We start from the raw sequence: 25,486 nt of genomic DNA, 5'->3' as shown, positions 1-25,486 counted from the left end.
ATATCAAAACCTGAGAAAAATAACTGTTTCCTTTTTTGTCTTTCTAAATGTGGTATAGCTGGTATTTTATAGAAATTATCAGAAAATAAAAGGTCGTCTTTTTCCCCGGCGTGTCGTTTCTGGTGGAAGTACTTCGTAATGGCCATAACAATCCATTTGTACAATCCGACCCTGCTTTAGAAGTTCCAGAATGTAACTGTTATGGAATGCAGGGACAAATGGCAAAGTCTAAACATTAATTTATTTTCATGATAAAAGTTCTTTCAACAATATCTTAACCAAATATAACTAGCAGAATATTTAATTTCATTTTACAGTAACCTAAGCCTCTCTCTTTCTCTCTCTCTCTCTCTCTCTCTCCCCCCCCCCCTCTCTCTCTCTCTCTCTCTCTCTCTCTCTCTCTCTCTCTCTCCCTCTCCCCCTCTCCCTCTCTCTCTCTCTCTCTCTCTCTCTCTCTCTCTCTCTATCTCTCTCTCTCTGCCTCCTACTATTTCTTCTACACTTAAAAGTAAACGTTTATATGTAGAAATGCTAGACAAGCATGTGCAATATTACTTATTATTTTATTATATCGTCAACTTCTTGTTTATTACAAGTTGAGTCTACATATTTCGGTTTCTTTCCGTAAATAAACTGAAAAATGAGCACGATAGAACCCTGTGGCACACTTTATTGTCATGTTTGACAGGTAAACTCGTTTCTTGAGAGAAATGGAATTAGGATAATACACCCACTTTTATTAATATTACTTACTTGAAATATATATATTTATAGGTTATTAGCTTTGTATCGGGAAATATGCACGAGTTCTTCAGTGGAAATATTGCGCGACTTTAGGAGCGCAATATTCTTCCGCTGAAGAACGAGTGCATATTTCCCGATGCAAAGATAATAAACTTTTTATAACATACGCATCTACACGCATAAATATTATGTAGATATCATAAATATGTTCAATAGCCTGAATAGGATTGACAATACTGAACTAAATAGAAAAAATAGTGCAACAACACACACTGAATTACGTCACGCACCCGATATGAAATTCAGGCGTCAGTGTATGGAAAAATATTGACGTTTCCGGTACCAGTGTAACTTAACGGGAAACAGAAACAAGTATGTAATAAAAATAAATATTGTGCCGAAAAAGAACGGCAAAATATTTATGTTGAAAATCGATTTTTTTTCCATTTGTCCGAAAATGGGTTCATAACATTGTTACAGCGTCCAGGAAGACTTGAATAAATAAATAAATAATAAATAACTGAATAAATAAGGAGCTCGGCTTCTGCAGAGTGAAGTGTCGGTAATGTTTTTCCTGTGAAAGGCAAAACTGCAAGAGCTGCGCCCGAGACGTAGACGGGTATATATTAGAGAGTTTGAGATTTCAACCTTCGCCTTCCCCTTCAACGTCTCTCATATATATTTGGGGTAAAACGTCACCGATATGTTTGTATTTTACTTATATCAGACGTTGCTACTAAAGTTTTTCATGTAATATCAAGTAAGCCTAAGACTTCTCTTTATTACTATGTGAAATAAAAAGCTTAGTTTCAAGATTTCTGCTTATTAAATTATTTGATTATCCATATGTATAATTAGACTAAATTTGATGCGAAACTGAGAAACTTTGAGATTTTGTTCAAACTTTAACTTCTACGGCATATTTGTGTCCCCAGGCGGTATCGATTTAGTCCAATAAATCTAGTGTCAAAAATGCAAATAACGGAAAAAATTTGCACAGAACTGATTTTTGTGTTTTCATATTCTACAACATGTGCTGAGTCTATAGTGAAAAATCTACCAAAATCTAAGTATGCAAAATATGATTTTTTTGGGCAAAAAAGCTGGAAACTGTATCTAAAACCGCAATTTTCTGGAATATTGATAATGCGCCTATATCTATGAGTAAATTTGAATTTTTAAGCTTAAAAATGTTGAAACTTATCTTGTACATTGTTTTCAATGACTTCTTAACATTGCATGTATAAAAAGATACACAAAAATACCTTTGATACAATTTTATAGTGCATTTTAAAGTTTTTTAACTGTGTTGCAAATATTTTTGTTCTAAATTTGTTGATCAGATTTGGAAGAAAAGGGTTGGAACCCTATTAATTTCTTTAACTTGAAGAATAACTAATATAATAATATGAAATCTCTTTCAAAGTCAAATACAGGACCGTAGAAAGCATATTCAGATTTGGGGGATGGGCGCACACATTATGAAAAACAGCTAAAATTGACTCGCTGTCAAAATATTTGCTATGATAATTACCATAATCAGTCAAATTATTGGGGGGACCCCACCCCGACTGTTCCTACGGCCCTGAAATACACACTTAGGAAAGTACGCATGCGGATATGAATGCATTCTTTTTTTGATTTCCATGTCTAACTTATATAGTTACTTCCTGTATGTTTGTAATCATGATGTCTGCTAAACATTTAACATTCAGGAAACACTGTCTCTCAGCAAAACAGATATTTCTGAATTAATCTACCGGCCTACTCACCAGAGATATTCTACAAATATGTTACCCTTTATTTCTTCAAAAATAATCAAACATGTCCTGATTTCTGAGCTATTATGTTTGTAGATTTAGTAAAATGGGGGTGGGTGGAGGTGAATGAGAGTAGTGCTCTTGTGCTGGGCAAATGTCAGAAACCTTGGGGACAGCAGACAGATAGCTCTGGGGCTGTTAGTTCTCTACTGTGTCCAGACTTTAGTCTTGAGAAAATCAGTGATGAGTATCCGCAGAGGAGCAGTACATTGACCGGTAACCAACTTGATGACTGTATCAGATGATGGTGGGAGTAATACTGCTGACACCACTAATGTAGTAGGCCTGGTAGGAATAACACCATATTTAATTCAAACAAGTTGATTAGTACAGGAGATCATTAAGAGACTGGATCCACTCAAAATCTTAGCACTATATGTGTTAGTGCAGATACTGACTTAACCTTTCTTGGAGCGCCCCTTACAGTTTAGAAAATACAGCAACCGTGTCAACCCTTAATTCTAACATCCAAAGGAATCTGGCCAGTAATACAAATACTGTATCTACCATTCTGCTCAAGCCACGTGCAATTTAGACAATGTGGATACCTAGTAACCCTCAAGTCTAGCACCCATATGACTTATGCCATAAATCAGATACCTTACTTACCCTTTCTTTAGATGCCCTAGAAAGAATGGATACTGTAGTCAGCCCTATTTCTAGTGCTCAATGTGCTCTGTAGAATAATGCAAATACTACGTATCTAACTTTTCTCCTAGTTCCATGTGTGCTATAGACAACACGGATGCTGCATTCATCCCACTTCTGACACTAATATAGCGAAAATGGCCATCACTATACTGGGTCCGATACTTCTATTAGGAGCGGAAGAGGTTAAACAAACAGATATAAATACAATGCAGTCACTTACTACCCAAGATGGCCTTGGATTTCAGTTGGTGATACAGAATAGTTCCAGTTGGTGATACAGGATACGTGTAGATTCAATGGAGTCTGGACGTTAAGCGATGCTGCTCGTCGATGATTGGTCCTCCTGGCCAGGTGATTGTGACCATCCTTTCTGATTGGCTGTTTCTCTTGTAACCTCTTACAGTGATCTGGCCTAAGACCACAGTTATTTTTACTATATGTTCTATATAGGCACTGGACACTATAACAATTTTACATGCATTCCAACCCCTATAAAAATACCTGAACTCAACAGAACTATTCAAGAGAAAAAATTCCAGCCACAGTAAACATTGGGTTGACCGGCTCTTTTTTCCACCATTTTGAACCAAATCACATGCGTAAGAAGAATACCCATCTAGATAGCCGCAAACAGGCAAAACAGGCCCTATCAAAAAGTCATGTTATGCATATTCTGACATTCTCATTCTGTCAAATTGTACATGTACCTGCTATTTCATATCTCCTCTATTAAATCATGCCATTTATTGCAGGTCTTTCACTCAAAAATTCACCAATATTCACCATCAAACAGAGGAACTATTTTCCGCGTAACCACTTCCGTATTGTGGTCAACCAAGGGCAAATAACTGTGGTCTTGTGCCATCTAATTAAATTTAACTGAATTGTCACTACAGAACTTTAGATTGTTAAAGATTTAGTCAGCACTAAACTCCGGTACAAACGATTTATCACAACTAAGTCCTCTGCACGTCGAACAGACGGAATAGTTGTCATGAAAGTTGTTTGCTGTATTTGCCAATCAGGGTCCAGTCGTTCGAAAATTTAACGGGCTGTTGAGCTATCCGCTGGTTAACTTTTGATATTAGTTAATGTGGAAAACCCTAGTATGATGTTTTGATTTAATGGTAAGGACATTTTATTGTACATATTCCTTAATCTATAACTATCGGCGTGAAGTTGGCAGTACAGCAGTAGCAGCAGTAGTAGCAGTTAACTGCTACTACTGCCAGCAGTTACAGCAGTTAACTGCTACTACTGCCAGCAGTTACAGCAGTTAATAAGTTGTTACAGTAGTTTATGTTACTGACATTAGATATTTTGTTTCCCTTTCTTCACAATAGACACGTATATCAGTACTTCAAAATGCTGTCTCATCTTGCCATTTCCCCTTTATTTACTGTTATTTTACAGAGGGATGCGCTCCCTGTCCCCACACCCATGCTCCTACGCACATGGTAAAGTAAGTTTTAACAAGTTTGAAGTAATTAATTCCCCTGATTTACTCGTTATGAAAATGAAAGTAGAAAAATCGCGATTTTCCAGACAGTTACATGTAAATGGTTTCGTATGTGGCCCGGGTACGTTTTCTTAATAAAATGAATAAATGTATTTTATAGGCATAAATATTCATTGGATTATCTTTAATGATTATTGAAGTGAAGATAGGAATAAATATTGACAAAAAGTTGTTTACGATAAAATCGGATTTCCTGGCTCCGTATAGACAATTACAATGAAACTAGATTTATGTATCAATCCTTCGCACAAGGTAGATTTGGAAAACGAGGAAAGTTTGTGGGTCCCCAGCTCCGCCCCAGACCTTTATTAGCGGATCGGACCGGGTGGCCGTTGTAGAGAGGGTTGTCCCCCACCAGGCACGGGTGGCCGCCATTCCGGGAAAACTCTTGTTTGGGAGGAACCCGGGCCGAGGTGTGAGGCGGGGGTGGGTCGAGGGTGGCCTAAAATCGTTCCAGCAGTTAATAGGAGGTCCCTACGGGACCTTTATCTAGGGTTGAGACCGGGTGGCCGTTGTAGAGGGTGGCGGTCTATGGGGGGCCAGCATAGTGGCTGTTCCGGGAAAATTCTTGTTTACTCGCGAGCGGGTCTCAAAGTTGGTTTCAGGCCATTTTCGGAATTTTTCAGTTTTTCCAGTTTGGACGCCCCCAGCTCCGCCCCAGACCTTTATTAGCGGATCGGACCGGGTGGCCGTTGTAGAGAGGGTTGTCCCCCACCAGGCACGGGTGGCCGCCATTCCGGGAAAACTCTTGTTTGGGAGGAACCCGGGCCGAGGTGTGAGGCGGGGGTGGGTCGGGGGTGGCCTAAAATCGTTCCAGCAGTTAATAGGAGGTCCCTACGGGACCTTTATCTAGGGTTGAGACCGGGTGGCCGTTGTAGAGGGTGGCGGTCTATGGGGGGCCAGCATAGTGGCTGTTCCGGGAAAACTCTTGTTTACTCGCGAGCGGGTCTCAAAGTTGGTTTCAGGCCATTTTCGGAAGTTTTCAGTTTTTTCCAGTTTGGACGCCCCCAGTCCGCCCCAGACCTTATTAGCGGATCGGACCGGGTGGCCGTTGTAGAGAGGGTTGTCCCCCACCAGGCACGGGTGGCCGCCATTCCGGGAAAACTCTTGTTTGGGAGGAACCCGGGCCGAGGTGTGAGTCGGGGGTGGCCTAAAATCGTTCCAGCAGTTTATAGGAGGTCCCTACGGGACCTTTATCTAGGGTTGAGACCGGGTGGCCGTTGTAGAGGGTGGCGGTCTATGGGGGCCAGCATAGTGGCTGTTCCGGGAAAACTCTTGTTTACTCGCGAGCGGGTCTCAAAGTTGGTTTCAGGCCATTTTCGGAATTTTTCAGTTTTTCCAGTTTGGACGCCCCCAGCGCCGTCCCAGACCTTTATTAGCGAATCGGACCGGGTGGCCGTTGTAGACAGGGTTGTCCCCCACCAGGCACGGGTGGCCGCCATTCCGGGAAAACTCTTGTTTGGGAGGAACCCGGGCCGAGGTGTGAGGCGGGGGCGGGTCGGGGGTGGCCTAAAATCGTTCCAGCAGTTAATAGGAGGTCTCTACGGGACCTTTATCTAGGGTTGAGACCGGGTGGCCGTTGTAGAGGGTGGCGGTCTATGGGGGGCCAGCATAGTGGCTGTTCCGGGAAAACTCTTGTTTACTCGCGAGCGGGTCTCAAAGTTGGTTTCAGGCCATTTTCGGAATTTTTCAGTTTTTCCAGTTTGGACGCCCCCAGCTCCGCCCCAGACCTTTATTAGCGGATCGGACCGGGTGGCCGTTGTAGAGAGGGTTGTCCCCCACCAGGCACGGGTGGCCGCCAATCCGGGAAAACTCTTGTTTGGGAGGAACCCGGGCCGAGGTGTGAGGCGGGGGTGGGTCGGGGGTGGCCTAAAATCGTTCCAGCAGTTAATAGGAGGTCTCTACGGGACCTTTATCTAGGGTTGAGACCGGGTGGCCGTTGTAGAGGGTGGCGGTCTATGGGGGGCCAGCATAGTGGCTGTTCCGGGAAAACTCTTGTTTACTCGCGAGCGGGTCTCAAAGTTGGTTTCAGGCCATTTTCGGAATTTTTAAGTTTTTCCAGTTTGGACGCCCCCAGCTCCGTCCCAGACCTTTATTAGCGGATCGGACCGGGTGGCCGTTGTAGAGAAGGTTGTCCCCCACCAGGCACGGGTGGCCGCCATTCCGGGAAAACTCTTGTTTGGGAGGTCGGGCGGTGTTTGCCGGGAAAACTTGTTTTTGAGAAATCGGGGCGGAGTGTGGTTGGAGTGGCTTTCTTTCAGTAGTAAATACACCAGAAATATATACGAAACTTGTTTATTGCTCTTGTTAGCTGTAACAAGAACCTTGTTAATTGCTGTCATAAACCATTTTAATGCTGGCAGTAACAGGAACCTGGTAAATCACTTTCATAAAATATTTAACCGCTGGTAGTTACGCGCAGAAAACTGGTATACTGCTCTTATAAACCATTTGACTGCTGACAGTAACACAAGAAAACTCGGAAACTGCTTCCTTGGTCATTTCTCTGCTTGAAGTAACAGAAATCTGGTAAAGCGCTCTCATAGACCACTTAACTGCTGGCACAAGCGTAATTGAGACTACTGGTCTTACATAATTTATATGAGAATTTTAAACTGCTCGTATATACCAGTTAACTGCTGCTAGCAATAACAGACATAAAAACCTGATCAACTGTTCAAATAAACCATACTGATAAACTGTTCTTAGTCATATTTAAATGCTGGCAGTTACATATATAGGAGATTGGTAAACGTTCTTATAAGCTATTTAACTGCTGACAGTAAAATAGTAAGAAAAATGACGAAACTGCTCTTAGTAATACTGTTTTATTGCTGATGGTTGCATATGCTGCTCTTAAAACATCATTTAACTACCTGTAGGAACATATACATGAAACTGATGAAAGTAATCGCAGAAACAACTTTTAACTATGGACAGTAACTTCTATCTGACACTGATACTAGATATCGTCATTTAACTGCTATCATTATATAATATAATGTTTATAGGAAATACAGAAAACTCAAAAACTCGTATATTTTAACAGCTGTCAATATCATATAGAAAACAGCTGAAACTGTAGTAAGTGACAATATGTAACTGCTGGCAGTGACATACACAAAGAAATGATAAAGCATGTCGTAGAAACATCATTTACCTGCTGGAGATAACATCTGTAACGGGCTGAGGAGTGTTCGAATCCCGACTCGGCACTTTTTCCCGCCTCATTAATTAACACACACGATGAATTGCTGTCACTGCTGGAAGTTAAGTGCGATACGCAATAAACTGCTGTAACTGCTGGCAGTATGAACAGTTAACTGTTGTAACTGCTGGCAGTAGCAGCAGTCAACTGCTGTAACTGCTGGCAGTAGGAGCAGTTAACTGCTGTAACTGCTGGCAGTAGCAGCAGTTAACTGCTCCTACTGCTGCTACTGCTGTACTGCCAACTTCACGCTGATTCTATAACTTTGATTTACAAAGTCTTCTAAAATGTTGAAATATAACCCTAACTGTTAATCAACCATTAGCTTAATCGCCCGTTAAAGATTCAAACAACTGGGCCCAGGTAACGAGGTGTAAAACATTAGCATGTAGTTGCAGAAAAGTAGGTTTTGAATGTAGTTCACATGCAGAGGACTTGACAATCTCAAGTTCACTACATCTACAAAAAATAAAAGCTCAGAAATCAGGACTTTACCAATAACAGCTAGGTAGATCTAGCAGTTAAGTAGCTGCTACCACACTGCTACCAGTAGCCGCTAGCTGCTATTGGTGGTGTTTCGTATGCAAATTAGTTTTCCTGCTACTTGTAGGGGCTAGCTGCTACTTTTTCCTGCTACGTCAATTGCTGCTACTTGTTACCTGCTTTTATAGTAGCGGCTAGCTGCTACATTTTCCTGCTACTTAGCTTCTGTTGGTAGTGTTTTGTATGCATATTAGTTTTCTTGCTATAGTGGTAGCCGCTACCTATTTGCTACCCTTTCACGCTACCGAACTGCTACCTTTGAGATTATTGTAGAATATTTCGTGGATATTATCTAATCCACCCAGGGTAAACATAGTAAACAAAACCAATTAATGTACTACCCCCACAGTGTTCAAAACTGAAAAGGTTGACCGAGATATCATGACTAAGACTCATGAAGATTGCAAATCAAATATGGCCTCTAGAGTGTCCACAAGGAAATCGTCTATGCCTATGATCAGATGACAGGCTGACAGATTACGGACGAATGTAGTCTCAAAAGCTCACCTGATCACACCGAGATATTGGTGAGCTATATAAATGTAGAAGTTCAAAAGACTGACTCAAAATACAGACCAAAAATCAACAGAAGTGAAAATTAACAAAATATAAACCATTTGTATATTTGGAGACATAATATTGACTAGATCAAGATTTTATTTCATAGAGCTGTCATTGATAGAAAGTTTGTATTGATATATCAAATGGTAAGTATCGATGATAAAAATAACAGGCAACTGTCATTTGATATTAATGTTATCAGGTCGAGGCTGATATGCCGCTGCCGAGACCTGATAACATTTGTATCGAAAGACAGTTTTTGTTTTCTATTTACCATGTAAATCACTCAACCTAACTAGAACAACATATGCCCTCATCTCTTGTTTTGTAAAATTGAATTATGAAGCAAAAAAATAACTAAATTTATATTTTACGGATTTGGAAATACATCGGCTCCTGAAATATCTGGATGAAACAACATAGCAGCGCCATCTTGAATTCAACTTGGACAATGTTTTTTGACTTTCTGACATTCTTATAAAAAAACTAACAATCAGAGAGACTCTTACCTGCGTGAAAATAAAAAATCACCCTCTTGAGTAAATCAGAATAGATAACATTTTATACATTTGAATCGGGCAACTACATCACATGTCCGAAATACTGAACATTTAATTTCCACCTAAAGACATTGTGATATCATGATAAATGTTAGGGGGCCTACACAATGACATCATATTGAGTGCTACTTTATTGCTTTGGTAGCAGGTAGCTGCTGTCATATTAAGACTATTAGACTTAATTAATGTGCCACCAAAATCGTTGTGTCGCTACCTTATGACTGTGCTAGCCGGTTCCTGATACCGAAAGTGTATGTGTGGGAGGGGGGATGGGGGTCTCTACTAGTAGTGAGTACATAGCAGGTACATAGCAGATACTCGCTACCACCTGCTTCTTTCCTGCTACTAGTTCTTGCTACCAAAAATAGAAGTGACTAGGTAGCAGCTTGGCTTGCTAGCCGCTACCTTTGTTTCTATAAGGGTACTTGTAACCCATTTCATAAAGATAATGCTAAAATTGTTGGTTATCATGTTTTAGGCGGCCATATTGGAAATAAGGCAGTCATATTGGATATATGATGTAATATTGGGTTAAAATGCTGTAGGAATTATGTGCAATGAATGTTGTTTTACTTTTCTGTTATCATATGAATGTTTGACAGACTCAGATGCAGTAAAAATCATACTATAAATCAATTCCAGAAATTCCCTTAAGTTATGGCGGCCATATTGGATTTGGCAGCCATATTGGATATATATTGTTTCAAATATAACTTTCGATGACTGGTAATAGACTCTGCTTATATTCTTTAAAGTTTTGACATGTTTAGATAAGTATATATGAAGCTATAATGGAATTCCAAAAATTCGCACTTTCGTTTCATTTTTTCAACATTTTACCCCAAAATAGGATATTTGCATCATTAGATTTCGGTATATTTTTGATATGTCATTCCTGATATGTTATAGATCACACATGCCAAAAATCATTTCTGTGCAAATTTTTTCCCCTAAATTCGTATTTTTACTTGACTAATTATACCAGCTGGGCCTTTTTGTCGTAAAAAGTGAAGTTTTGAACGTCCGAAGATGTAATATCACGAAAGTCAAAACGTCAGTCTTTTTGCATCTACTCTGTCTACATTCTCGGCATCAAAGACTGAAATCTGGATGGAGGCACATGGCATGACAGTCATTTTACTTGAAAATGAATAATAACGGGCGATTATCATTTGGTGGAACATTTTATTTTCACTTCCAAATATAATCAATCCGTTTCTGTCGGACACTTAATACGACAATTGCGTTTTAATCATAAACATAAAATGGTACTAGTAGGACGGAAAATTCTTCTGAAGTATCAGACAATTTCAGATCTATGATATCATGATGCGAGAAGTTTCCTGTTAGCCGTATGGGATAACTCCATTCTTTGCATGCACGGACGCAGAGCCTGGCATAGGGGCATTGTGGGTCAATCCCCACTTTTATTCTTATATTTTACAAAGAAAATCGGTCTATGATCACGGGAGTATCTTACATTTGTTTCAAATCGCTTGTTAAATGTATTCATAAATTGTGTATATTTGCTCATGTTATCAACAGATCTTTTAAAAGGTTAGATTTTCACCAGGTACATTGTTTATGAGACTCTACAAGTAAAACGAATTCGATGTACAAAGTACCAATTCAAAGTAAAAAAACACTTTAAGAAAAATATGAAATACTAGTCAACAGCATGACGGAGGAATATGTCCTTTATATTTTATGGTCATGCCTTTTGTGTTTGCTTTCTTTAACTTAACTTCAGAGTATATCGAGACATGCATTTGTAATAGCTGGTGTCTCATGTTTTGGTTTAAAAATATTAACTGTATTATCTTTCAAGAACACTATCAACAACAGAATACGTTGATATGATTATCATTTTTATTTCCTCTCGTGTATGATTTACAATCGTGCATTTTATACTGACATCATTTTATTTAAAACCTAAATGTTCGGAGCAACACCAACGAGTTTTCACATTGTTCACATTGTTTCGTTTTTATACGCCTGAAGGGACGTATTATGTTATGGTCCCGGTGTCCGTCTGTCTGTCCGTCCGACTGTCCGTCCGTTAGCAATTTCGTGCCCGCTCTGTAACTCTATAATCCCTTGAGGGATTTCAAAGAAACGTGACACAAATGTTCACCACACCAAGACAACGTGCAGAGCGCATGTTTTGGATGTCTCATTTCAAGGTCAATGTCACTCTTAGAGGTCAAAGTTCATATGAGTGTGTTTCGTGTCCGCTCTGTAACTCTTGAACTGCTTGAAGGATTTCAAAGAAACTTGGCACAACTTTTCATCACACTGAGATGACGTGCGGAGTGCTTGTTTCGGATGACACGCTTCAAGGTCAAGTTCACACTTAGGGGTCAAAGGTCATATATGACGTTGCTTTGTGTATAATGCTCTGCATTGCAGTGCTCTTGTTTTTATTTGGCAAAATACCTTTTTGTTCTCTTACTATAATTTGTTTTGAATTACTTCCCTTTTTTGTTACTATAAATAGCCTATTAGTAGCTTATTTTGAAACTTTTTATTATTGGCAGTAGGGAAAAACTGAGACCACTTTTCTGCGGTACAAGATGGATGGTACATCCAATTTGTAGGTGTATTTTGACATAACTTTACCTAGTAAGAATTATTTCTTGGACTTAGACATCTTTTTTTTTTTGGAATTTCTTCTTTTTGTTGTTCTTGTCCTTTAGGCTTCAACAGTCAAGTTCTTTAACTTTTGCTCCCATCCTCTGATGTAACCCTTCGGGTGTATATTGCCCCGCTTTGCGGCGCTCTTTTTTTTAACGTAATTGCACTAATGTCCATGCGATGATTATATTAATTGAAATGTTTTTATATCATTTTCTTTTTTAAAACCTCTTGTAGAAGTCCTGGGCTTTCGGACAATTGATATCAAAATGCACGAAATAAACGATCATAATTACGTAAATTGAATGGGCGGATTAAAAGAAGTACGGTTCAGTCTAAAGTTTGAAATCTCAAGGAATTTTAATCGAACTTCAACTTGGTGCGTTAACTTCGCAAGAGACGTTGAAGGGGAAGGCGAAGGTTGAAACCTCAAACACTTTATTATCTGGTTTTTATGTGTTCCTACGTTAAAAAGGGCGGGATACTTTGTTTGTTGTTTTGTAACTTTGGTTTTGAACGTGTGAAAAGTGTAACAATTTCGAACGTCAGATGTGAGAGAATTCCAGTCGCGAATAGTTGCTGGCAAAAAGGAAGAGGTTTAAAGTTGCGTTCTGGATGGTATCGTAGGATGTTATCGGAATTTCTTAAAGGATATCGATTTTTAAAAATTAGTTGTTTTTAGGAATCAAACTGCTGAGATCATGAGGGGTAAGACCGTTTGCCATTTGGTAGAGTAGAATGAGCCTGCTTTTCTTACGCCTTATTGGAAGCGTCTCCCACCGAAGTTCTGACAGCATGTATATTGCATAATTTGGCTGCACCAGTAACGATCCTCGCAGCCTCCTTTTGAACAGCATCTATAGCATTTTTAATTCAACAGAACAAATGTCCCATATAACATCTCCATACTCAAAAGGAGGTCTAAAGAAAGAAAACTACATTCTTTCCCGACTGGAACGTGACAAGAAAAATATCAGCGATCGCATTATGCATAACCTCTGTCAGGCTTTATTTACAGACGATGATATATGCTCCTTCCACTTAGCGTTCGCGGAAAATGAAATACAATGTACCAAGATGTTTGTAAGTTTTAACAGGAGAAATAGGGACGTCTTCTATTGTTAGAGGTTGGGGGAATCTCTCTTCCTAGAGAAGAGAACATTTCAGTTTTTGGGCCAGCCAAGATCTTGACCAGTTTGTTATTTTACCAAGATCAGAACTAAGGAAAACAGTGGATGCATCCATGGAGTCAACAGTTGTGTAAAAAGTAATAGCATTGGCAAAAAGCCAGATGTTGGCCTGGAGATCATTTACAATATCGTTTATATAGATGAAAAACAAAAGAGGTCCAAGAATTGAACCTTAAGGAACGCCAGCGGAAATGTCTCGCCAGAACGTAGAAGTATTTGAAATAGCTGCTCGTTGCCGACGGTCCGAAAGGTATGACGAGAACCACTCTAGGAGCTTTCCGTGGAGTTCAAAAGAAGAAAGTTTGTGAAGGAGGCCCCGATGCCAGACTCTATCGAAGGCTTTTGATATATCACAAAACACCGCTCGCACTTTTGCCTTTATCCAGTGCTTGATATATTTCATTGTAAAAGGTCATCTGATTAATCTTTGAGTCACCTTTTATGAAACCAGACTGATGCGGGGTTAGGAGTTTGTTAGCGACAATGAAATTAAAGACTTGCTTGTCAAAACAGCGTTCAATAAGTTTGCCTACGCAGCTTACTAGTACGAGCGAGACAGGACGATAATTAGACGGTTTGTATAGGCCGGACTTCTTGTATATTGGCGTGACATTAGCGAGTTTCCAAGAAGGAAAGAAAGATTGCTGAAGGGCTTTGTTGATGTAGATGGACAAATGTTTAACAAGAACGCTGGATCCCTCCCGAATAAGACAGGGGCTGGCCGTATCTAGACCACATGCCTTTCCGGGGTCGTCTATGGAATACTGAGATCAGAAATATTGATTTGAAAAGATTGCTTTGTCCACATCGCTTGAAGCTTGAATATTGCCAGTTACTAAGGTCGGGATACATTTCGAGGAATCTGTTTTGGTTACCTGTTTAGTGTTTAGCCAGTTTGAACCATTCTTTAGCTGCTGTATTTTTAGAGTTCAACTTATAGATAAGATTTGAAAGGTAGTCAGATTTCGATTTGTGACCTCATTTCTTATTTTCCTAAAATAAGCCCAAGTAACACGATCATTGGAGGTTGTCGCTGTTTTATGGATTCTGTTGCGTTTTCGTATTAATTTTCTAAATGAGCCATTCATCCAAGGTATATCATTTTGTCTAAAAGTCATTATTTTGTTTGGAATTGATTTCGATGCTGCAGAAGTAATTATATCTGTAATGATGACAGCTGTTGATTTTAGGTCATTATTGTTTAAAACATTCCAGTCACATGTTTCCAGTTTTTGCTAAAATCATTAGAATTACAAAGGTCGTATTTCCAAATTCGGCGTTTATACAAGACTGTTACGGTTTTTGAATTTGAGGACAAAGACGACTGGGTAGTGGAAACGAATTACGTCTGGAACAAAAGTATAGGCAACAAAACTATAAATAACATTATCGGGATGTTTTAATAAAAATAAAACAAGTCTTTGAGGGAAGAAGATTGTTTTGTGAAGCGAGTCGGAGTATTTAAAAATTGATGTGCATTATATGATGACACAAATCTCTTCAACCGCTTTATGGATTTGAAAGAAAGTCAGTCTTAAAGTCGCCGTTGATCAAATTATCACCATAAGGCTCATTAAAAGTCTGATCAATACTATGTTCAAGAAGCTGCAAAAAGTTGTTATTAGCACAAGGAAGTCTGTTTATACCGCCTTAAAGAAGTTTGCGATTATTTACGCGCAACTCAATCCATATGGCTTCGAAACCATTAACAGATAAGTCTTGGCGATGAATAAAGTTAATGTTCTGATGTACCTAAATCGTCACACCGCCATCTGGGCTGTCATTACAATCGCATCGAACAAGTTGACTAAAGCCAAGAATAAGAACATTTCCTTTATCACATCATGGCCTAGCCATGTTTCTGCAAGGACCATGATGAAATTCAACTGTAAGGATATCTAGTTTGGGTTTCAGACTTTGGATGTTAAGGTGCATAATGCTTAGACCACTAAAGTAATTGAAGATCAGAGTACATACATTGTTGTTGACATGTTTTCTGAAGAAACTGATTCTGGTCCTGGATTTTTGGTGAACGTCACCTGATATTGCAAAAAGAAGAGTCAAGGAAAATTCAACAAGAATGTAAAGTACGAGTCGCATGGAGAAGAGCTGGTACACGAAGGCTCTGTTAGATTCTAGAACACGTTCAAATGTGAATGTCATGCGGCTGATACATTGCATTTATGAGAGCCTTCAGTGTGGTGCGTAAGAACATATTAGTGAGCAAAAAAATTATAGCAAATCTGTGTTGGGAGATGATAAAGTGTGTGAGCACCATAGAGAAGAAGAAAAGAAATGAGAAAAATTGATAAAGTTTTATCATTGTTAACTAGTGAAGGATTGAGAGTTCGGACAAAAGTCATTGACAGTTTTAGATACCATACTAATAAATGCAAAGAAAACTAATAATATTGAAAAAAAAAATTTGAAACAAGTGAATAAAAACATAACACTTCCCGAAAAGTTAAATGAGTATACGACTTGTCAAAGGACTTATTTCGCTAGAAGAGCATAGTTAAATATTCTTAGTTGTCAGATTAATTGTTACATTTCCGAACGTCATAATACTGGGTATTTTAAAGTGGATAATATTTACATATATGACATATACAAATGGGCAAGATTTGAATCAAACATTGCATAAGTAACATTTTGATGTTTACATATGCAGTAGCAATTAATCTAATGTACATATCTATAAGTACTTGTTCTTAATTATATGTGAATACACAACACTCTTTATTCAGTGTATTCTGATTTCTATTTCGTCTTATTCTGCCTTTGTCACAAGTGTAGATCATGATCAGCCTGCATATCCTTGCAGTCAGATTATGATCTGCATTGTCCGCCATTGAGTCGGTATCTTTTAGCTGAACACCCATTTTAACAGTTAATGGTACTGTCCATATTGAAAGATGGACAAGTCCATTACAGAAATTTAGCAGGGTAAGAGTAAAAATAAACTGTCAAGTGACACCAGATATGCCATTTACAATGATCAGTGAAATGATGTAAGTAAATGAGTAATCCAAGACAGTATATTTCAGTCATTAGACTTAACGTATGATCACAAAATGCCAGAAATATGTTATGACCTTCGAGAAAAAACATAGCGAGTACGTAGTTCAATGATATAAACACAGTTTCTTGGAAGTAAACACGAGTAATCAGACAAAGTATAATTCTATCACTATGATTAACGTATAATCACAAATTGCAGTATGTTAAGTATTACGAAAAAAAAGGCAAGTACGTCATCCCATTATTTAAACACATATATCACACATTTTCTTGGAAACATGTGTAAACAAAGACAGTTTGATTCTATCACTATATTAAACGTATAATCACAAAATGACATTATATTATGTGTTTAAAGAGAAAAAAAAACATGACGAGAATGTCGTTCCATAATTTAAACACAGCTACACGTTTTTCTTCGAAGTAAATATGAGTAAACAAGTCAGTATGATTCTATCACTGGGCTTAAAGAATATTCACAAAAAGGCAGAATACTATGACTTTCGAGAGAAAAAAGCATGGCAAGTAGCACGGCGAGTACGTCATTACTTGGCCCGCCCGCTTAGCTAGAGTAGAGCGTTGGTCTACGGATCTCAGGGTCGTGAGTTCGATCCTCAGGCGGGGCGTATATTCTCCGTGACTATTTGATAAACAACATTGTGTCTGAAATCATTAGTCCTCCACCTCTGATTCATGTAGGGAAGTTGGCAGTTACTTGCGGAGAACAGGTTTTAACTGGTTCAGAATCTAGGAACACCGCTTACGTTAACTGCCCGCCGTTACATGACTGAAATACTGTTGAAAAACGGCGTTAAACCCAAACCAAACAAAACAATCAAACAAATGTCATTACCTAATTTGAACACAGATACACATTAACTCGGAAATGAACAAAATTAAGCAAGGACTGTATGATTCATTCACAAGAACTAACGTATAATTTCAAAATGGCAGTATGTTATGTGTTTCGAGAAAAAAATCAAATGGCGTGTACGTCGTTCCAAAATAATCACAAAATGGCGATATGTTGATGTGTTTCATAAAAAAAAACAACAATAACAACACCAACAACAAACATGGTGGGTACATCGTTCGATAACTTAAACACAGTTACACATTTCTCCAAAGTAAACATGGGTTGACAAGGACAGTATGTTTTTATCACTAAACTTAATGTGTTATTACAAATGGCAGTATGTGTTTCGAAAAAAAAAGAAATAAAAACAAAAATTTGGCGGGTACGTCGTTCCATAATTTAAACACAATGAGTAAACAAAGACGGTATTATCCTTTCACTAGACTTAACGTGTAATCATAAAATGGCGGTATATTATTGTGTATCAGAAGAAAACATGGCGAATATGTCGTTCCATACATAAAACACACATCGTTAGATTGAACGTATAATATCACGAAATGGCAGAATGTTACGACTCTCAAGAAAAGAGTACATGGCGAGTACGATGATCATAAGTTAAGCATTGATACATATTTTCTTAGAAAGAAACATGTGTAAACACGGACAGTATGATTCTAATACTAGACATTGTGTAATCACAAAATGAGGGTCTGTTTATGCGTTTCAGAAAAAAAGATGATTGTGAGAACGTCGTCCCATACTTTAAATACACTCAGATTTTTTTTGGAAGTAAACATTAGTAAACAAAGACGCTATAACTAGGTTTAATGTTTAATCACATGATAGCAGTTTGTTGATGTTTTTCAGGGGAAAAAAGCATGGCGAGTATGTCGCGTAATAATTTAAACACATTTACACATTTTCCTGGAAGTACACACGAGTAAACAGAGACAGGATAATTCCATCTCTAGCTAACATATACATTTTTAACAGAAAATTGATTGACATTTATTCAAACAGAAACATAACCCACATAAAACATTTCACATAAAATTTCACATGTCATTTTTGAGTACAAATCGGCATCATTGATTTTAAATAGTCATTTATTAACCACAATATGTTGATGAAAGAAAGAAAATTTACGAAGTGCAATGTATTTTTCGCACCTCTTCCATAAACATAATGTGCTCAAAAATCAATAAAATGGTTTATGTTTATATTGTTGCGATATTACCTAAAAGCAAAATAGTATGTTTAAGTTAAGTAGATAACGATAGAAGATAAATTATATGAGTTCATTGACTTAATGATTCTTTCATAATGCAAATGTTTTAAAGGCAATGTATCATTTCGTGCATTGATGACACAAACGGATAGTTAAAAGAAATCAATGCTTTAAAAATGTGTAATACTGTTTACATTCTTCATTCTTCCTCCACAGCATAGTGTGAAAAGTCTTAATTCTACATAATACATTTAATATAGAAAACAAATACAGTACAACGGGCCACGGCATTTACCTGTGAATCGGGAGGTCCAAATTTTGCAAATCAATGCGAACCAACGACACTCCATAGCGATGCGCCGCGACCTGTCATCGCGGCTAACCGCAATCGATCTTATTACAAACACGTTTCTATTCCCCGTCAAGTTACACTGGTACCGGAAACGTCAATATTTTTCCATATACTGACGCCTGAATTTCATATCGGGTGCGTGACGTAATTCATTGTCTGTTCTTGCACTATTTTTATCTATTTAGTTTAGTATTGTCAATCCTATTCAGGCTATTGAACAAATTTATGATACTTACATTATATGTATACGTGTAGATGTGTATGTAATAAAAAGATTATTATCTTTGCATCGGGAAATATGCACTCGTTCTTCAGCGGAGGAATATTGCTCTCCTAAAGTCGCGCAATATTTCCGCTGAGAACTCGTGCATATTTCCCGATACAAAGCTAATAACTTATAATTATTGCATTTTGTCGCGTCGGAACCTGTAAAATGTATTTCGGGGATGTATAAAAAACGCGCATCCCCGCGGCTCAGGAAATTGCCCGCGCTAGGGTCCAATCGCGAGGAAGCGCGGACGTAGAAAAATCTACGAGCCAGGGACTGTATTAAGCAAAGTCATGTTTACAGTACGTTTAAATATAGCGTGTCAAACGATAAATGCATCAAGATATAGCATTCATATTCCACGACAGACAGTCCCCTTTACCAAAGCAGCTTGATTTGTAGGTTCGATTGAAAACATTTTCTGTTTTCAAAATTAGAATAAGAGTAAAATATTTGCAATGTATATTCAACTTTGACTATGAATAATAATAATAACAGCGAGAATTTATTTCCGCACATACAGAAAGATACTGAATAATCCGAAAATAGATTCTTCGTGAAAATTTCTAAATTTACAATAAGAAAAAAATACTGTAAGGGCAAATCTAGACGTGTTCCACTCAATTTTAAGAAAAAAACATTTAAATCCTAGCAATGCTTTAGGTAATAAAACTATAAATTGTCTACAGTATTTTAACACAGGGAGCAAATGCGAAGTTTTACTTTTGTACAAATACGTAAATACCAGCTCTGGCAGCTGATCAAAAACATATTTTTTCAATATTACAAATAAAAATTTATTAAGAATAGGATCGTACAAAAAAAAGCACAATGACAATTATATTCTGTGTATATTTCCATGTAATAGAGTAGGTTTTAGTGTAAATAGAATTAGCATTTCAAATTATGTCAGCTTGATATTCCTAATACTCCAGTAAGTAGCGAACCAGCAGGTGTTTGTAAGTAACTATTCTGTTTGCCTTTTCTTGGTCTAATCTTATTTACATGTTTATGTCATTTAGACATAATCATCGTAATCATGTACACAGAATCAGACATGTGATTATAAAGTTTGAATCTAACAGTGTATATAACTTTTTTTCAGATGAATGAAAAACGGATGCTTACGGTATGTACAATCAAAGTTACTCGTCAGTATAGATTTAAATGGGGTTAATTTTATTTTTAGTCAATAATGGGCTTGTTTGAAAGTTAATGTATGTTCATTTACACCTATATCTGTTTATCTGCATGCTAGATTTCCACTGAAAGTATTTTCAAAATACTCTCTTCTTATCTGTGCTTCCTGACCAAGAGTTATTTTAGCATAAGTTCAATAAACATATTTATTTTATGTTTTCCAGTGAATTATAGAGTTTTCCCAGTGAAATAAAAGTGATAATCCACAGTTTGAAACAGTAGATTATCATTTTTATTTTTCACTGTATTTGCCGAATTAGTTCCGGTCCTCCGTTGCAATTGAAGTGAAATTGTATACTTAGAGGTTAATACACGAGAGCCGGGCCGGGAGGTGATAATCGGCCCGGAAAATGAATAATGGCCCGAGGGCTTTAGCCCGAGGGCCATTATGAATTTCGGGCCGATTATCACCTCCCGGCCAGGCTCTTGCGTGTATTAATGTCTTTAATACATATGATTTGTTGCACTACTCAAGTGTGTGTGGGGGTGGGGGGGGGGGGGGGGGGGGGTAGAATTACAACTCCTGTCGTTAGATTTCAATGGCTAAATAGTTTGGGGTACTTTTGTCTCAAAATTTGTGTTTATTCGTAGCCGGAAGCAATTAAGCAATTTGGGGTCATAAGTGAGTGTACTACAGTAAACTTATTCTTGCACATTTAGACAAAGTAGATCTAGATCTGCAGAATTTCTTGTCGGTCAGAAGCTGAGTAAATTCATAATGTATGATAGATCTACTATCAATCAAACTCATCAATGGTTCGCCATTCTAAAAATATGGAACAACACATAATTTGAGCCAGTTCATGAAAGAAAAACTGCAATTTTATTAACAATAGCTAGAACCAAGATATCAAGGTCTATGTTAGTGAAAAGCAGTCATAAATTTTCACTGAGAAGAAACTCGCAACTTCGTCGAAATTGGTGCGAATCATGCTGTTTTACAACGCATACTCGAACACTGTTGAAATTCGGAACTCTGGCTCCAAAGTAAATATGTGCATGTCCTGTTTTATTACTAATTTTAAGCAAAGCATAGTACTTAGATCTAACAGATCTGCGATAAATAACGGTTTAACGTGAAGACCTGTGACAGACCATTATGACGTCTATGATGACGTTTTATGTAGTTATTGGTTTCACGCGCACGTGTTCACCGGGCGGATTATGATTATGAGTTTTCGGCCCGGGCCGATAAGTGATAATCAGTGCGTGAAAGCAATAACCTACTGAAAACACATTCATTTTTGTTACTATATATAGTAACATATGTATTAACGAGCGTTATGAATACCGGGGACTATAATGACGATGACGTCGTTAAAATGACGTCATTTGTGTTATGCTTTCTGTTGATATTTCCCGCGATTTTCGACATTTTATAAATTTTATAAATTACGCAACAAAAGTAGAGTTTTACACATAAATTAAAAAGAAAATTTGTTTTTGTCAGTGAAATATCAATTTTATTTCACTCGTGAGCATCAAAAAAGTCATTTTCACTCGTGGCTACGCCACTCGTGAAAATATCAGTTTTTGATGCTCACTTGTGAAATAAAATTGATATTTCACTGAAACAAACAAATATCCTCTATATCAATATAACGAATCTGATCCTTATCTCCACTGTCAAGTTCACATGTAGAGGTCAAAAGTTAACGGTGTAATTTCTTGACTCTGCACTTGGTCAATAGATTTTGAAAATACTTGGAGCAGTTTTCCCAAATATTGACACGATGTGTTGAGTTCAAGGTCAAACTTATGAACTAAAAGATGATATTTCATTTCTTTCTAGTCATCTACTTTATTTTGCATGGATGGATATTCTAATAACTTGGCACAAACTGACATCATACCAAAATGATGTACCCCCAAATCACAAGATAGCACAATTGAGTATTTTTTCCAGTATCTCCTCTTTTCTTCCAAAAATCTACTATTTAATTTGTCTTAAACAATTAAATCAAAATACTCTTTGAATCTTCCCTTCCAATTCACATACCTCTGTTCAAAACGTTCTAAATTGGTGTGTATCATTTAGGGTGTGAGTTCATTTGTTTTGCAACTATTCTACAAGAAATACAAAAGCTAACATATGTGAAAATGTCATTTATTTTTCCAAATGACGATAACTAAATAGGACAATTATAATCCTTCTAAATTGACTAGATTAGCAATTACAGCAAAATTATTTACCATTCAAAATTGTTAATCGGTTGCAATTTGATAATAAATAATTTCTTGACCCGCACGTGTCCACAGAAAGATGGCGACTGATAGACAAAGAATCTTCCAGCAGGGGTCATCTCAGATTAACCTTAGATAAAATTATCAGGGGTCGACTCAAATAGTTTTATCTGCGCTAAATAACATTTAAAGGAGTATTAGGCGAAATCATTTCAGTGTAGAACTCTGATTTTAATATTTAGATTATATTTAATTTAAGAAAATGCGACAAAATTGACACCGCTTTATTGCTGCCCTGAATTACATTACTCTACCACTGTCCAAACTAAAAAATGTGTAATTCAATGGATTTTCTTATGTCTTGTGATAAAGACAAACACATTTTGAGTTCTTTACAAATGTACAATGATTTCATTCAACATTAAGATTAAAATGATTTATTTCGCATGTTAATGGTAATACATGAACTGTCCTGTATCGATGCAAATTTACAAAAATAAATAAGAAAACGACAGATGTATTTAAAACCTTTTATTTGAATTATCTCAACCTTTTAATTTTAACAATTACTACCTGTAGAGAATTCCATCACAGGCCGCTATTTCCGTGACGTATTATCTAAGCGTAAAACTGGATACATAAAAATGAAATTTTATGCATGTAATAGCATAAATAAATAAATATCCGTGATCATCTTTGAATAAACTTTATTTAACTTTACTACAAATTTTACGTATGGGAAATATTTCGATTGTTTGGAGAGTAGTCGGACACCCCGATTTCAAATAAGGTGCATCCTCTGTGAATACCAGAGGGGGAAACAGAGTATATTTGAGCCGCACCATAAGAAAACCAACATAGTGCATTTGCGACCAGTATGGATACAGCCAGCCTGTGCATCCGCGCAGTCTGGTCAGGATCCATGCTATTCGCTTTCAAAGCCTATTGCAATTAGAGAGACCTATAGCGAACAGCATGTATCCTGTCTGGATCCATGCTGGTCGCAAATGCACTATGTTGGTTTTCTCATGGCGTGGCTCATTTGTTTTACGGAGGCTGTTGCTCTGAAAAGGTTAAATTATTTAATAACTTGGCTTAGCTAGAGAAACACCGTCCTTTGCTAAGAGGTTTTAGCTCTCCAGTTAAGTGTGTAAAGAAGGATATCCTTGTATTCATAGGCACGTAATAAAAACATATTCCATATGTAAATCTTTTTCCTAACAGTAGAAACCAATCAAACACAACAGATATGAGTAAACATTCTGCTAAAACTGTTAAATATTCCACGAAATTAAAAAAAAAAATGTTTGTTTTGGGTTTAGCGCTGTTTTCTATGTTACGGCGGGAAGTTAACCCAGCCAGTGTTCCTGGATTCTGTATGCTTAACAAGTAACTTCCAACTTCACCACATAAATCAGAGTTGGAGGACGAATGATTTCGGACACGTGCCTCCTATCAAGTCGTCATGCCCTACCCGGGGATCGAACTCACGATTCATAGATCTGCTCTCCTTTTATTGAGCACAGCGGGTGGGGAAAAAGAAAGAAAGAAAATAGCGGTTATGACTGAGACTCTCTGTAATTCAACAGCGGTTGATTGTTAAACGTGTGTAATTCTATGTTGCCATTATCTATATGTGTGACTCAAGAATGCGAGAAATTAGGATTTGTACGGGGACGTGTATATGTGTAAGGTTTCACTTTTTACTTTAATGAGCGTCTTAGGTGTCAAAGTTCAGAATTTAACAATTTTCAACATTCAGGATACGCTAACGCGTATATGTTTTCGGAAGTTATAATAGTTTTGATTTATTTTAAATAGCGCCTGTAGTATAAAATGTCAAAAGAATGAAAAATAAACTCTGACCTTTAAAACACAATTCTGTCGTCAATATATATGAACATTTGCGTAGAGTAGGTAATTTACAATGGGAACTAATCTTATGGTCATCTTATGGGATGTGCGTGCGTGCGTGCTTGCGTGCTTGCTTGCGTGCTTAGGGAGTGTTTAGGGATATTAGAAAGAAAAACATGATTAAAACAACCTTTACTCCCGTGGCGGGGCGGCTAAGTCAATGGTCATACGTCAGAAATAACAAAGTTTGAAATATTTTACAATAATTATGTTTCAAACTTGTGTGAAAACTCCGAACTATATATAGCCTACAATTGCATATGCAATCATTATTATAAAGAAATATATTTAAAGCGATTTTAGAAAATAACATGATCAGTATTTTACGCAAAAGTTGTCGCATTGGCGTATGTAAAAATTTCTGCATTGAAACCATTTCGCACCGGTCGCCAGTTTTACAGTTGTAAAGACCTCTTTTGAAAAGAAAACCCGCTTTCTCACGTACCAAAATTTGTTTCACGTCTGTAGTGAGCCTCTGGTAAATGAGAGTGTAAAATACTAAGATTTGAAAAGAGATATATTAGAAAAACACGTAAACTAAGCTATGTTGTGATTTGGGGGTAGTGGTAGCGTAATGTAATTTTACGCGAAAATGAATTCGGTGGCCCCATAATTTTATTCCATAAATCGACAGAAAATAAAATTTTCATCATCATGTTAGTTTTTTTCTAAAATTCTATCGTTTGGGTTTTACATGAGACAAGATTGAAGCAAAATTTTTATTCGAAACTCAACGTCATATTTGCGCTGACGTCACTTTAACGTAAATATAGATTTTACGTTAAAATGATCTCCATAAATTATACACCATTTTAAAGACATTTTTAAATGAAAATATGATGAATAGAAAACAAATCGATTTTTGTAGAATGAACAAAATATTATGTTAAGGAGAATAATGATCCCATAGCTTCTAGAGCTCTACCTGCTAACGTTTTAGTTGCGGTCATAAAAGACCCACTACTGGATAACATTATACTTAAATTTTTAAAACATGAAACTAAATCCAATTCTTCGCCATCGTCACTAG

The 25,486-nt window shown here is 37.3% G+C and overlaps 1 long non-coding RNA gene across 1 annotated transcript in view; it reads left to right on the top strand.

Annotated features, from left to right (window-relative positions):
* The window catches only part of LOC128553793 (uncharacterized), a 52,858-nt gene extending 32,570 nt beyond the window's left edge, over positions 1 to 20,288 (top strand). Inside the window, exon 4 of the long non-coding RNA XR_008369438.1 lies at positions 20,264 to 20,288. This is a non-coding gene — a long non-coding RNA (uncharacterized LOC128553793). The remainder of the gene's footprint in view (positions 1 to 20,263) is intronic.
* Positions 20,289 to 25,486: the final 5,198 nt, after the last annotated feature.

The sequence above is a fragment of the Mercenaria mercenaria genome, unplaced genomic scaffold (genome assembly GCF_021730395.1).
Source record: "Mercenaria mercenaria strain notata unplaced genomic scaffold, MADL_Memer_1 contig_4329, whole genome shotgun sequence".
Lineage (NCBI taxonomy): Eukaryota > Metazoa > Mollusca > Bivalvia > Venerida > Veneridae > Mercenaria > Mercenaria mercenaria.
The sequence above is the reverse complement of the archived record's forward strand: the minus strand, read 5'-3'. Positions and strand labels throughout refer to the sequence as shown.